The sequence below is a fragment of the Ceratotherium simum genome, chromosome 15 (genome assembly GCF_057802395.1).
Source record: "Ceratotherium simum simum isolate JZ-2026a chromosome 15, ASM5780239v1, whole genome shotgun sequence".
In the NCBI taxonomy this organism is placed as follows: Eukaryota; Metazoa; Chordata; class Mammalia; order Perissodactyla; family Rhinocerotidae; genus Ceratotherium; species Ceratotherium simum.
The window spans coordinates 35,149,622-35,163,210 of record NC_141914.1 but is presented as its reverse complement, the minus strand read 5'-3'; the positions used below and the strand labels follow the sequence as shown (position 1 = coordinate 35,163,210).

The 13,589-nt window shown below is 39.9% G+C and overlaps 1 protein-coding gene across 7 annotated transcripts in view; it reads left to right on the top strand.

Moving 5' to 3' along the window:
* The window catches only part of LPP (LIM domain containing preferred translocation partner in lipoma), a 665,849-nt gene that overhangs the window by 153,763 nt on the left and 498,497 nt on the right, over positions 1–13,589 (top strand). The window contains exon 1 of one of the 7 annotated variants that reach the window (XM_087439865.1): positions 2,180–2,269. The exons of the other annotated variants lie outside the window; for them this stretch is intronic. The gene's annotated coding sequence lies outside the window, so the exon portion shown is untranslated. Of the gene's footprint in view, positions 1–2,179; positions 2,270–13,589 lie in introns of those variants that run through there. 7 annotated transcript variants of the gene reach the window in all.

The window sequence follows — 13,589 nt, the reverse complement described above, 5'->3', positions numbered from 1 at the left end:
CCTTGGTAAGGTTACTTTCCATCTCTGCAACTTTGCTTCCCCTTCTGTTAAATGGATATCAAATTCTGTTGTACTTAATTCACTAGAGTGGTGGGAATCAAATGAGGTAGTGAGTAAAGAAATACTTCATTAACTCTACACTGTAATTTGAGAGGGTTTTTATTGAAGTTATTTTTGCATTTTGATATCTTAGTCTGTTAAGGTTATATTAGTGTAGTACAATCAGAGAGTGTAGGTGTGAGGGCTGGGAAGGCAGATTGTTGATTAATCCAACATTGGGAAGGGTCAGGGCAGATAAGGACCAAATAATGCCTGAAATGTAGTATGTGGGCTCTACTTTGAACTCAGAAAAAATGCTGTCATGGGGGCGATGGTGCACAGGGAGAAAAGAGAGGAGCTCAGGAACTAGAAGTCTCAATGGAGAAGTAAAAACAAAAGTTAGAGGTGAGAGAATAGGAAACTAAAGTCAGGGTGCATGATTCTGGAGTCATGATCTAGAGGCGACAAGAGAAAATTAGAAAAATACCAACACTGGCTTTGGACCCTGTGTATCTGGAGTGTAGGAGGACAGGCAGACACAAATAGAGAGGCTTCAGAGAAAACAGCATCCTCAGGGGCCGGGCCAGCCTGGTGGCGTAGGGATTCCGATCCTGGGCGTGCCCGGACACACCGCTTGTCAGGCCATGCTGTAGCGGCATCCCACACAAAGTGGAGGAAGATGGGCACGGATGTTAGCTCAGGGCTGATCTTCCTCACAAAAAACAAACAAACAAACAAAAAAAACAGCATCCTCAGAGAACAGCCGTCTCCAAGAAAGCCCTCTAAATGCCCTCCAAGGAGGGTACGAGTGGTTCCAAAGCTCCTTGGGGCCAGAAGAGCCATGTCTTCTTTACTTGTCTCTGCATCCTGCTACTTAGCGTGGTACTTTGTTCACAGTACTTGCCTTTTTTTTTTAAATTGTTTTGGGCCTTACCTTTTAATTTAAGGGCTGAATATCTGAAGGACTGTTGAGGAGGGGTTCTGATAGGGAAGAGCTGAGTTGGGTAATTCCGTTTCTATTTGTGTGTGTGTGTGTGTGTGTGTGTGTGTGTGTGTGAGAGAGGAAGATTAGCCCTGAGCTATCATCTGTCAGCAATCCTCTTTTTGCTGAGGAAGACTGGCCCTGGGCTAATGTCTATGCTCATCTTCCTCCACTTTATATGGGATGCTGCCACGGCATGGCTTGACAAGTGGTACGGCGGTGTGCGCCTGGGATCCGAACCCTGGGCCGCTGCAGCGGAGTGCGAGCACTTAACCACTATGCAACTGGGCCAGACCCCCGTTTCTACTTTTGGTTCACTGTTTCCTCATCCAAAAAGTGTTGGGCTCCATGACTTGGTTTCTATAACAGTCACTACCTTTGTGGACAGGAAAACAGTTTTCTAAAACTATGATTAAGGGACGAATGGATGAAGAAGCTGTGGTATATATACACAATGGAATACTACTCAGCCATAAGAAACGATAAAATCCAGCCATTTGTGACAACATGGATGGACATTGAGGGTATAATGCAAAGTGAAAGGGTATAACGCAAAGTGAAATAAATCAGAGGGAGAAGGTCAAATACCGTATGATTTCCTTCATTAAGTAGTAGATAATAACAACAATAAACAAACACATAGAGACAGAGTTTGGATTGGTGGTTACCAGAGGGGAAGGGGGGAGTGAGGAGGGTGAAAGGGATAATTTGGTACATGTGTGTGGTGATGGGTTGTAATTAGTATTTTGGTGGTGAACATGATGTAATCTATGCAGAAATAGAAGTATAATGATGTACACCTGAAATTTTTACAATGTTGTAAACCAATGTTACTGCAATAAACAAAAAATTAAAAAAAAAATAAAACTACGATTAAGAAAAAAATACTCAGTGAATATGCTGATATTTTTGCTTAGGGTTTGGAAAGGAGTAAAATGTTTCCAGAAGTCCTTTTCCTTTAGTGGAGGACTTCAGCTTGTACACTGGGCTCAGATAATTTTAGGCTTTATTCTTTATCTATCTATCTATCTATCTATCTATCTATCTATCTATCTATCTATCCATCCATCCCTCCATCTGCCTGCGTACCTACCTATTTATGGAAGATGTTAGAATTTAATTTCTCTTATTCTTTAGACTTTGGTTGATTTGGTGAATCAAGTAAACTGAGTTGAAGAAAAACTGACTGCTGAAAGAAAAATTTGAAAAAAAAAAGTATCATGATTCTTTGAAAAGGATTTTTTCCAGGTGAGGTTATGTAATTTCACAGACACTTGGGATGGGGACTAAAAAGTCTGGACACACTGAACCTCTGAAAACCCTGTGAATGTGTTGGCTAAGCTTTTTTCCTTCTTAGCATAGGTGGAGACAGACTTTTTTTCAGTAAAACAAAGCCAATATAATCTCTGAAACTTTCAAACGTGATTTGGGAAGATGATTCTCTCTATAATGCCAGTCCAAATATAAAATAAAAATTTTCAACAATTAGCAAAAATGTGAATTTTTCAATTACCAGTTTCTTTTTTGGCAAAGTTGGCCTTTCTCATTTTATTCCTTTATTTATTTGTAATTTTTAAAAAAAGTCTATTTAATTCAGCTAATTTCTAGCTTCCAGTGAGCCTTTTAACTAATCAAATGCATTGGAAATGCTTTTTAATTTATTATAAGAACAACAAAAAGCCAGAAGTCATTTTATGTAATGTCTTTTCTTGTAGTTCAGTGTTGTCAGCTCTTTTCCTGATTGAGTTTCGGTTTGGCTGGAAGCAGCCTGAGGGTGTTCATTGCCCTGTACTGTTTATCTGTTGCTGCTGGTGAATTACAAAAATAGTAGAGAGTTCCTGTATACCCTTCACCCAGCTTCCTCTAATGTTCATAGCTTGCATTTATCAAAGCTGAGAAGTGATCGTTATACAACATGATTAATTAAAATACAGATTTTTATTTGGGTTTCTCCAGTTTTTCCACTAATGCCTTTAGTCTGTTCCGTAGTCCAATTCAAGGTACTACTCTGCATTTAGTCATCATGTCTTAGTCTCCTCCTGTCTGTAACTGTTTCTCAGCCTTTCCTTGTTTTTCATGACCCTGACCCTTTTTAAGTGTATTGGGCAGATATTTTATAGAATGTCCCTCAATTTGAATTTATCTGATGTTTTCTCAAGATTAGACTGGGACTGTGGATGTTCAAGAAGACCACCATAGAGGTGAAGCCCTTCTCTTGGCTTCATATCACGGAGTTCATAACATCAACGTGACCTATTACTGGGATGTTAACATTGCTGCTGATCAATTTTGTTTTATTATGTTTTAACTAAAGACCAGTTGTCTGGGACTATTAGCACTGTAACACCTTTGCAAATTAGTGGTGAGTAATTTGACTGACTAGTCTTCAAACTACTAGCTTCATTCTAATGGAAGGCCCAAAATCCCAGAGCAAGTGGCTTCCAAAGCTCAATTACAAAATGTGGTTTGGACCTGAGGCCCATGTTGGGGCTTGCTACAATCTGTCCTCCAGTCGTAACCCTGGGGCCTGCTTGAGGGGAGAGTTGATCGACAGTGCTGGTTTTGTGTATTCTTACCCAGTGAACAACACAGGGATTGGGGCCCACGTCAGAAGCCAAATCTCCAGCAGAAAGGAGAATATTAGGGAAAGCAGTACTCCACCGATCCTTCCTGATGATTCTGGAGATGATCCTTCCCCTTGATTAATATGGCTTACTGGATGTCAGCCATTATCATCCCCCCTCCTATCCTGGAGGACGAAGTAATGGAGAGTGATGGAGGGAGAGCTCTTTATCTTTTGACAAGGAAACAGAATTTTCCATATCCAGGGACCAAAACCAGAAAGTACGAAAAGGTGAAGAGTTTCTTACCTCTTTTTCGATAGCCCATGCATTGATGCATTGCAGGTTTACTGAATTTTTACCTATGCTGTATTATTCTCAGAGGATGCACAGTGGGGTTGGGAAACAAAAGTCTTGATGACTAGAGTTGGAAAATAAACCTTGATTCAAGCCAGAAAAGATAGGAGGGTAGATCTCAGGTCCTGTATGTGATGATATCAGTATCCTAATGGGTAGAGTGGCTAAGTTGCCATTTTGTTGGTAGTAATCCTTGCTCCTGTTTGGTTTTCCTCATCCTCACATATGAGATGGAGCCATTTTTCCTCTTCAGCATTTGCTGTCACAGCGTCCTGCAGTCTCTTGGTCTTGAGGTATAGGGTTGAGAGAAATATTTTGCAATATTGGGTGGGTCGGGTTGGCCTGTGGGTATCCATGTATCTTGACAACTATCGTCAAACTTAACTCCTTTCCCAAACAAATGTTTTGCTCTGTTCACTTACTAGAAGTGAAGGTTGAGGAGAGGTTGGAGATGTGCTGTCCAATATGATAGCCACTAGCCACATGTGGCTGTTGAACACTTGAAATGTGGCTAGTGCCACATGTCGAAAGGATAATATTTTGCATCTATTTGTAAAATAAATTTCTTTTACTGTTCGTTATAAATGTGGTGACTAGAAAATTTAAAATTGCATATATGGCCCAATTTTTTTTATTGGTCACTGGTTAGAGCCTAGGAAGAATATGAAGCACAGTAAATTGACCTTGTATTCTCCTCTGAGTTCTAATAATGTTGGCATTCAAGGAAAAAGCTTCAACAGTCATAATTTTCATTAAAAATGTCTGATTCAGGAGAGTTGGCTCATTTTACATTATTGCTGGGACTGGAGAAGAATCTGACATTTGGTATTTTCATAATTGAGAACATAACTTGCTGACTTAAAAAAAAAAATCACAACATTTTGTGCTTGGCCTCAGGTACCAGACTTTTAGTCTTTGAAAATAGGGAGTGTGTCCTTTTCTCTTTCTACCATTTTCCCCCCCAAAACCGCACACTAACTAGCACATAGAAGGTGGTTAACTGGCATTTATTGAGAAACAAAATAAGTTTTAAAAAAGAGAAAACCTTGTGAAGCTACTCTCTGTTTATGGTTGGAAGAGAGAAATATCCACCTTTATAAGTCAACCCTTTTTTTTAAGTTAGCCACCAAAAGTAAAGGACATTGATCCAAGTGTTTATTTACCTCTTGATTTAATTCCCATTCCCATCAGGTGTCCCTGTCAGCTCTGCTTATGATAAAGAATCTTTTCAAAATGCTTAACCTCACCACCCCTCTGGGTAAGGGGAGACAGAATATGACGCTGCTTACACATATTAATCCTCACCTTGTTCAAATACTATATCTAAGGGCCGGAAGACTGGATTATTCTTATTTTTCCTCTTGTTTGAGCCTTTCTGACATCTATGTATACTATGAAGAGTGGGAATAATAATGAAAGATGAGTTTAAACTTGGACTATATTAACTTTTCATTTATTTTATTTTATTTTATTTTATTCTGCTTCATAATGAGCCAGAGCTTCTGTGAACACATGACTTATAGGCCCTCGGTCTTCCATTATGTCCACTCCCCTGATTCTGCCCTCTTCAGTACAGCCCTGGGGGTGGGTGAGGAGGCATGCTTTGTGTGATGTTGTTATTTGGTCAGAGCACTGTGCTTGGAAATTCAAGAACCTCTGTGATTCCATATTAGGCATGGTGCAGACTCTAACTGATTCCTGAATCCAGATATAGTTAAGAACATGTTGCCTTGGGCAGAGGCAAGCTCTATAGAATCTACAGTGGCTGTGTTGCTCACTATTCCTAGAAAAGGCCTCTTGAAAGAGACCTTTTGGTTATATGTAGCCTTATTTCTAAGAAATATTTGAAGCTTTGATTCTTCTGCAGAACAGAATGGAAGATTGTGGGTTTTCTTGGAAGTGTGTATGGGGAGGCTGTAATGAGTGGAGAAAGTATTGGCCTTGGAGTCAGAAGACCTATGTTTACTTCCTGGCTCTGCTATTTTCTAGTTGTCACACTCTAGACAAATAACATCATCTCTGAGCATTAATTTCTCCATCTGTCCAAATTGGACAATATCTGCTTCACAGGGTTGTCATATGTTAATGTATGTGGAGTACCTATGTTGGGGACCAACACTTAGGCTTTATAAACACTAAATGAATTGGTTTTCTCACACACAGCTTGTGATTTTGCTGGTGATAGACCGATAGTCATCTCCTGTTTTCATTTTGGAGGTGGGGGAGGAGGGCAATGGGGTGATTGTGTGGTAAAATCCACTTTAATTCTAGCTGTGAGAAAAAGAGCAGGGAAAATGTGGTAAGCAATTGCTTCTAAAAAGCTCGAACTAAAAGCACTTGATGGATTTGCGCTGGCTTCCCGGTAGACTCATCTCTCTACTGCCCGCATAGCACAATTAATAGTTATTACTCAAGAAGGAACAAATAAAAAAAAAAAGAGAGCAGGCATAAAAACATCCTTTCATCTTCCTGAAGACGGTCCCCTTTGTCAGGTCCGTGGAGCCATACCTGTGAATCATCCTGGGAAAGCACAGTGTGGGTGACTAGAAGGAAGATCTTGTGGCTCATTTCTTACCCACTTCCTGGGCTGGGGAAATGTCTAAGCTCATCTTTCTTATCTACTGATGCCTTGTCAATATCTACTACCGTTCAGCATGCATCTTCACAAAGGAGGGCCTCTTTCTCACATCCTCGCTCCCAATGCATCACTGTGTAGAGAGCTGGGTACTGTTCTGGGCAGAAAAAGTTGTAAAGCAAAAGCAGAATAAAGTTGAGAGGGTGAGCGTGGGGCCGTGGAAAAGCATTGCAGTAGGAGTATAGAGATGTGAGTCTGAGCATGAGCACAGAAACACTCATATTTATTTTATGAGTATGTGAGATGAGTCACAGTCCTGCTACAGACTGGCCACCTGACCTTGGGTATTTCACTGCTATGCTACTAGAGTCCATGGATCAAGTTTTGCCACTTACCTTCTTGAAGCTTCGTCAGAATGGAGGGAAATCCTGACTTTGAGGATGAACGTCCGAAGTGGGCATCTAATTCTCCTCGATATTCAACTTCTTAGGCAGAATGGAGGTGAAGGTCATGGATTTTAGGGTTCGTTCCTGTGCTTGAATCCAGCTGTAGCAGGAGTGATTCTGGACAAGCTACGTATGTCTCCGAGTTTCAGTTTTGTCATCTGTGAAATAGGAACAGGGTTGTTGTCAGAACTGCAGACAGTACATGTTGTAATGTGCCTGGCACAGAATAAGCTGTCAATAAACAAATAATAAATAATAATAATCATGATTAAATAAAAAATAAATAAACCAATCTCAAATGACTGGTATTGTTATTATTATTACCTGTAACCACAATCATTTTCCCTGGCCCTATCTTATAGGGATAGACTGTGGCTATAGGAAATATTAGTTGTGAAAGTGCTTTGCATTAGATAGATAAAAACTATCTATATAGTGAACAGTATCATTAAAGAAAGCTCATCTTTTTTTTTTCACTCATGGATTATTTGTCCTCAAGTCTTAGATAGTTTCTTTTTTCTACATCTCTTGGGTTAAACCCTTTTCTCTATTCACCTATTATTACCCTAAGCCAGTCTCTCCTAGCCTCCTGCTCTACGGGTGTTCCAGTCTCCAGACTCTCCTTGAGCCCTGGTTCTCAAAGTGTGGTTCATGGAGCAGTAGCATCACCATCAAGCCTCACAGCTTGCTAGAAATGCTGCATCTTTAGCCCCACCCAGACCTGCTGAATCATGGGGCGTATTCAACCACCATCTGTAGAGACTCTGTCCAACTCATTTTGCTCAGTCCACTCTTTGCTCAGAGTACATGCTTGGCCAGTATGTGTTTGCTCTGCCTCCAGAATATTTCCTGAGTCTGATTGCATTCACTATCTCTTTTGCAAGTTGAGAGGGTAAGCGTGGAGCCATGGAAAAGCACTGGAGTAGGAGTATAGTGACTCAATGAAAGTCACCATCCATTACCTTGACTTAGCAATGGAGTCTCTGAAACGGTCTCTATACTTTTTTTTTTATTTTTATTTTTTTATTGAGGTCATATTGGTTTATAACATTGTGTAAATTTCAAGTGTACGTTATTATATATCAGTTTCTGTATAGACTGTATCGTGCTCACCACCAATATGCTTTCCCCTTGTGGCCCTTTTCCATACCACACAGAGAGATCTTCTAGAATTGTTAATTGGATTGTATCAACTGCCCCCTCCTCCCCCACCGGCCTCCCCGTAAACCATACAGTAGTTTCCATAGTATCTAGAAACGTTCGAAAAACCTTTCTGTGGCCTGCAAGGCCCTGTGAGGTGGGCTCTGACTTCTCCTTTACCTCCCACTCCTAACCACTTCACTCAGTAAGCTACAGACTCACAGACCTTCCTTTTGCCTGTATAAAAGCCAAGTTTGTTCCCACCCTACCTTCCTCTGATTCTGTTGATTGCTGGCTTGGAGCCGTCATTCAAGGCTCAGTACAAATGTCATCTCAGAGAGATCTTCCTTAATCTCTAGCTAGAGTAGCACACCTGTCCCTTCCCCATCACTTTCTCCTATTAACTTGTTTTATATTCTACATAGACAGCACTCATGGTTCTCCGAAAGCAGGGTTAGTATGTCTTTGTTTTCTTTACGTTCATTGGAAACTGGTTTGGTGAAAGAGCTCTTAGTTATAACAATAACAGTGAGGATTTGCTGAGTGCTTACTATATACTAGGCACTGTATATAGTAAGCTCTAATGGGTCAGTTCATTTGGATTATTTCATTCTCTTTAATGGATTATTTCTTCATTAAATAATGAAGATGTCAGCTGTTGTCTTAGGATGTCAACTCCCTAAAGGTGGGACCATGTCTGGTTGTTGCCGCTCTATTCCTAGCCTGTAGAAGATTGCCTGACCTAGGAGAGGAGCTCAGGAAATGGTTGTTAGGGATTGAATGGGTTCCAGAAGGTTATCATTTGAGAACAAATCCACATGGAAGGAAAGAACAAAGAGTCTGTCTCACCCCCTGTTCCAGATATGTCCCAGGGGAAAATAACCTTGAGTTCATCTTTATCTTTACACTAAGAGAGGGAGCAAGAACCTCTGAGAGAGAGGTTTTTGAGTAGTACCTTAATGCAAACAAGTTTTTTCTGAAGCTTTAAGTTTGGCATTTGGCGTGGTTGGAAATACAAGGCCTTCCGACTTTTACGTTCTTTGTGCGCACATTCTTGATGTGCGCATGTGAATCTTTTATTATTATGGACTCAGTCGACAGTAACCATGGTGAGTAGACCTATCACACAGCATTTTTCTGAGTCAGTTTAAAATGCTGACAATTAAATATACCGTACTCTTTTAAGCGATCCATCAGTCTCCCTTGTTGTCATGGTGACCGGAGTATATTTAGAATTGTGACAAGTACACTGAGTTCAATTGCACTTTTGCCAAAACATAGTTTTGCAGCTAAAATTGAATTTCCTGATTGAAGATCCAAGTGCTGTTAAGGGGGCATGATCATTTCTATACATTATTCTGGAAGCATAACTTACATCATTCTATTAAATCAGCAGTTAAAGTCTTATCAGGCTAGTAAGATATTGATACTTGAGGTGGTTGTACTTAGAGTTGATGAAATAAAGTTAAATAAAGGTGGCCTCATGTTTTTTACTTTAAAAATGAAATTGAGCCCCACTAATATAACTAGTTTAATGACTGACTCCTTTCTATCTTTATAAAGAAATTGTAGGTAAGTGTGCATGCATCTATTCCTCCAAATATTTTTAATTTAAAGACATTTATCAAGGGCCTCCTCTCTCCTACTTGTAATCTACTCTTAGCAATGTGAGGGCATCCTTTTTGCTTCTGGTCTGACCTCAGATTGACGAGCATCCTTATTTTTCCCCAACTTCATTCCTTCTGGGTTTCTAATGAAGTGGAGTAAAGAGATAAAATGAACATGACTTTTTGGCCAAACAAAGGAAAAGTAAAAGTCTTCTCTCTTGTGTAATCAGGAACTTGCTTTGACTCCTCACTCCTCTGTTGTCCTTTGTCCTGTCAACACAGTGCTGACAGTGATGTTGAGTATGAACTGCTTGCTCATTTGACCACAGAAAGTTTAGGAATTTATGCAGCGGCTGGGTCATTTTTACAACCCTGGTTTCATTTCTGAGCAAAAATAGATTCTCTGCTCTTGAGGTGTGAAACAAGGACTCCTGAATACTTTTGCTTCTCTGCTTCCATGGAATGGAATGCTTCAGCAACTGGGTTCGATTTTGAGCCCCTGGTAATCTATGGTTAAACTGTTTTTATTTCTTTCATGTACATTATAAACAGTCTGTTTGGTAGGAGACATCCTATTTATAATAACAATGGGTAAGATTTACTGATTTGTTACTATATGCTAAGCAGTGTGTTTAGTAAGCTCTTTAATGGATCATTTCATTGGAGCTACACAATAATCTTATGAAGTAGGTCTTATTGTCATTCTTATTTTGCATTTAAGAAACGAGTTTAGAGAGATTTTGTATCTTGACCAGGAGTATACCTCAAGTAATAATGGAGTCTGGATTCTGATCCAGGTGCCCTGTTAACCAGTGCCTGCCCCACAGAAGGCGCGCAATGAATATTTGTTACTAATGAAACGCCTGCTCCGTGGTGAAGTTATACAGATGTTTCAGTGTTTCCAGATGCTCACTGACTTGGCAGCTACATACAGGTAAACAGGTAGCCGGATCTGAAAGTAGAGCTGAACCACTCTGTATCTTCCCTCATGGCTGAGAATCAGAGATTAGTACTGAGCAGAAAGGGAGCGTGCAGGAAGGCCATCTAGGCAAGGGGCATGGTCTCAGGACCTCTTTACGTTGTTCAGCATGAGGTTTTGTTTATGTGAGTTGTAGCAAATAACATTCATCATATTAGAAATTAAAAAACAGAAATAAAGATATTTTAAAGAAAAATATTTGTATGAAAATAGGTACATTTTCCAAAACGAAAAAAATTAGCAAGGAAAGTGGCAACTGGATTTTTATTTCTGCATTTAACTTGTTGTGATATGTGTTTTGATTAAAGTTTATGAAGCGAATCTAGACGGGATTTATAGGAAGGATTGGAAAAGGAAGCAAAAAGGAGGCAATTGTGACTTTTCTGCTTTGATAGTATACCAAAAATTGACAAGTAGTAGTTCCCTAAAGTTTAGTTACAAAGTGAAATCTGAAATCATATCAATAACCTTTTCTTTTTTTTTTTCCTGAGGAAGACTCACCCTGAGCTAACATCTGTGCCAGTCTTCTTCTTTTTGTATGTGGGTTGCCACTACGCATGGCTGACATGTGATGTACGTCCACACCTGGGATCCGAACCCACGAACCCCTGGCCGCCAAAGTGGAGTGCACCAAACTTAACCACTGTGCCATGGGGCCGGCCCCTCAATAAACTTTTTTATCCTCTGTTATATTAAAACCCATTGGTCTAATTTTCACTTTGAGTTGATCTTCATCTATGGTTATGTAGCATCACACATTGGTCATTTGGAAAATATTGGTTCACCGAGTTGTGCATATCTTCCAAATGTTGACATGTTTCATTCTATAACATAAAAAAACCACATTCATTAATATCACCACTGCTTTCATCAAAAAAGTATTTTAAGTATTAGGAAGACGTCAAGTGTACAATAGTAGATGCAAAATATTTAAAATTCTAATTTTCACTTTAAAACTTGAATTTTATCATTGGCAACCAATACTAGTTGTTTTCCTTGGAATGATGGGTTCTCTTGGCTTATTTTTTTTTTTTTAATTTAATTTTATTATTATTGTTTTTTTTGTGAGGAGATCAACCCTATGCCAGCATCTGCCAATCCTCTTCTTTTTTTGCTGAGGAAGACTGGCCCTGGGCTAACATCTGTTCCCATCTTCCTCCACTTTATATGGGACGCCGCCGCAGCGTGGCTTGCCAAGCAGTGCGTCGGTGCATGCCTGGGATCCGAACCAGCGAACCCCGGGCTGCTGCAGCAGAGCGCGCGCACTTAACCACTTGCGCCACCAGGCCGGCCCCCTCTCTTGGCTTCTTTTTGAGAAAATGTCTGATGTGACCAAGTTGAATGGCCATACTTTGTCAGTCCTTCTTTCCAATAAAAATGATACTCCATGTGAAAAGCTGTTAGTTCAGCTCTCAAATCAAACAAACAACAAGTGCATTTCTTCGGGACAACCACTGTGGCTTGGGATTCCGCAGAAGTGCTTCTTGCATACTTCCTATTCCATCACACAGAATAGTAAAAAGGTGTGTACTCAAGGATGAGATATAATAAAATTAATTTTTAATGCATTAAGGACAGGCTTAAGTGAAACTAGTCGCCCTCTCCTCCCTTTACTGGGGGTGTCTGGTGGTGAAAAGTACAATGACTATCAGTACATTTTGGTGCCACTGCCTTGGTTCATGTTAAAACTCCAGCCATTTTTACCCACTATTGCTTTTGCACCGTTGGTGCAAATGTCAACACAGTGAAAAAGGGTCATCACATCTTAGTATTATGAACTTGCAGAGCCCTGAAAAGGTCTGGAGGGCCCGCTACGTGTTTATGGACCACATATTGAAAGCCACGGATCTAATCCAGTCCTTTCATTTCATGGGAGAGGAGAGCTGGAAGAGACTTAACCAAGACAATGGCACTGGTTAGTGATGGAGCTGGGACAAGAACCCAGTTGTTAGTGCATTCCTCTTTTTTTTCTTTTGCTTTCCTATTTCAGTTTCAGGAATTTCAAGGTAAATGTTTCTGAACTTCTTTTATAAATATGGTGATGCCAAATATATATAATTATTGAACTTATTTGTGAACATTTCCATATTTTTTGCATATTAAACTCTGCATATTTTCACCACTGCTCTCTCTTCTGCTTTTCAATAGTAATGACTCTGTCCCTTTAAACAGAACGTGCTTTGTCTTTGCCAAGGCTGAGAGAGAAGTTGAAGGAGTAGTTGACTGCTTGTGCATTTTCTGGTTTAGAATTGGAGCTCTGTGGGGAAAAAAGATCAGGGAATTTGAGTTGAAGCAACCACTTCTTTCTTCACTTAGATTAGTTATAAGTCACAAGAAGGGAAATTGTACACACAACCATTATCTTTTATATCACTACAAGTTATCTCACTGGACAGCTACCGCCTCCCCCCAGTTCTCTATCAAAGCTCTCTCTCTCTCTTTCTCTCTTTTTTCCTTCCTGCAGCAGGGAGATTGTCCAATAAAAATTACTCTTAATTTTGCTTTTGCGTATGCTAATATTTTATGTGATCTGTTTTCTTTAATATAAACTGGTTGGACTGTGAAATTGTAGTGAAGAATGCTGAGAAACGCAACAGAACCAGACCCAGATATTAGATTTTCTCTTTAATGCTTCTCTCCTGTTTTAGAGTAGCGTTTTGAGGAGTTGGGTCTTGAGAGAGGTTGCAGTGTATGGAAATGAGTAAATCTGGCAAACCGTGAAAGCAGGCTTGCAGACTCTCAAATGTATTGTTCTCTCATTTTCAAATAAGTTGGATGGTCTTTTGCAAGATCTCATTTTTTCCTATTTCCCATCCAACATTTGATTGCTTTCCCTAACCTGTGATCTTTGTCAGTTAAACTCTGTTTTCTAACATTCTTCTGATTCTTTCTCCATGTCTGTC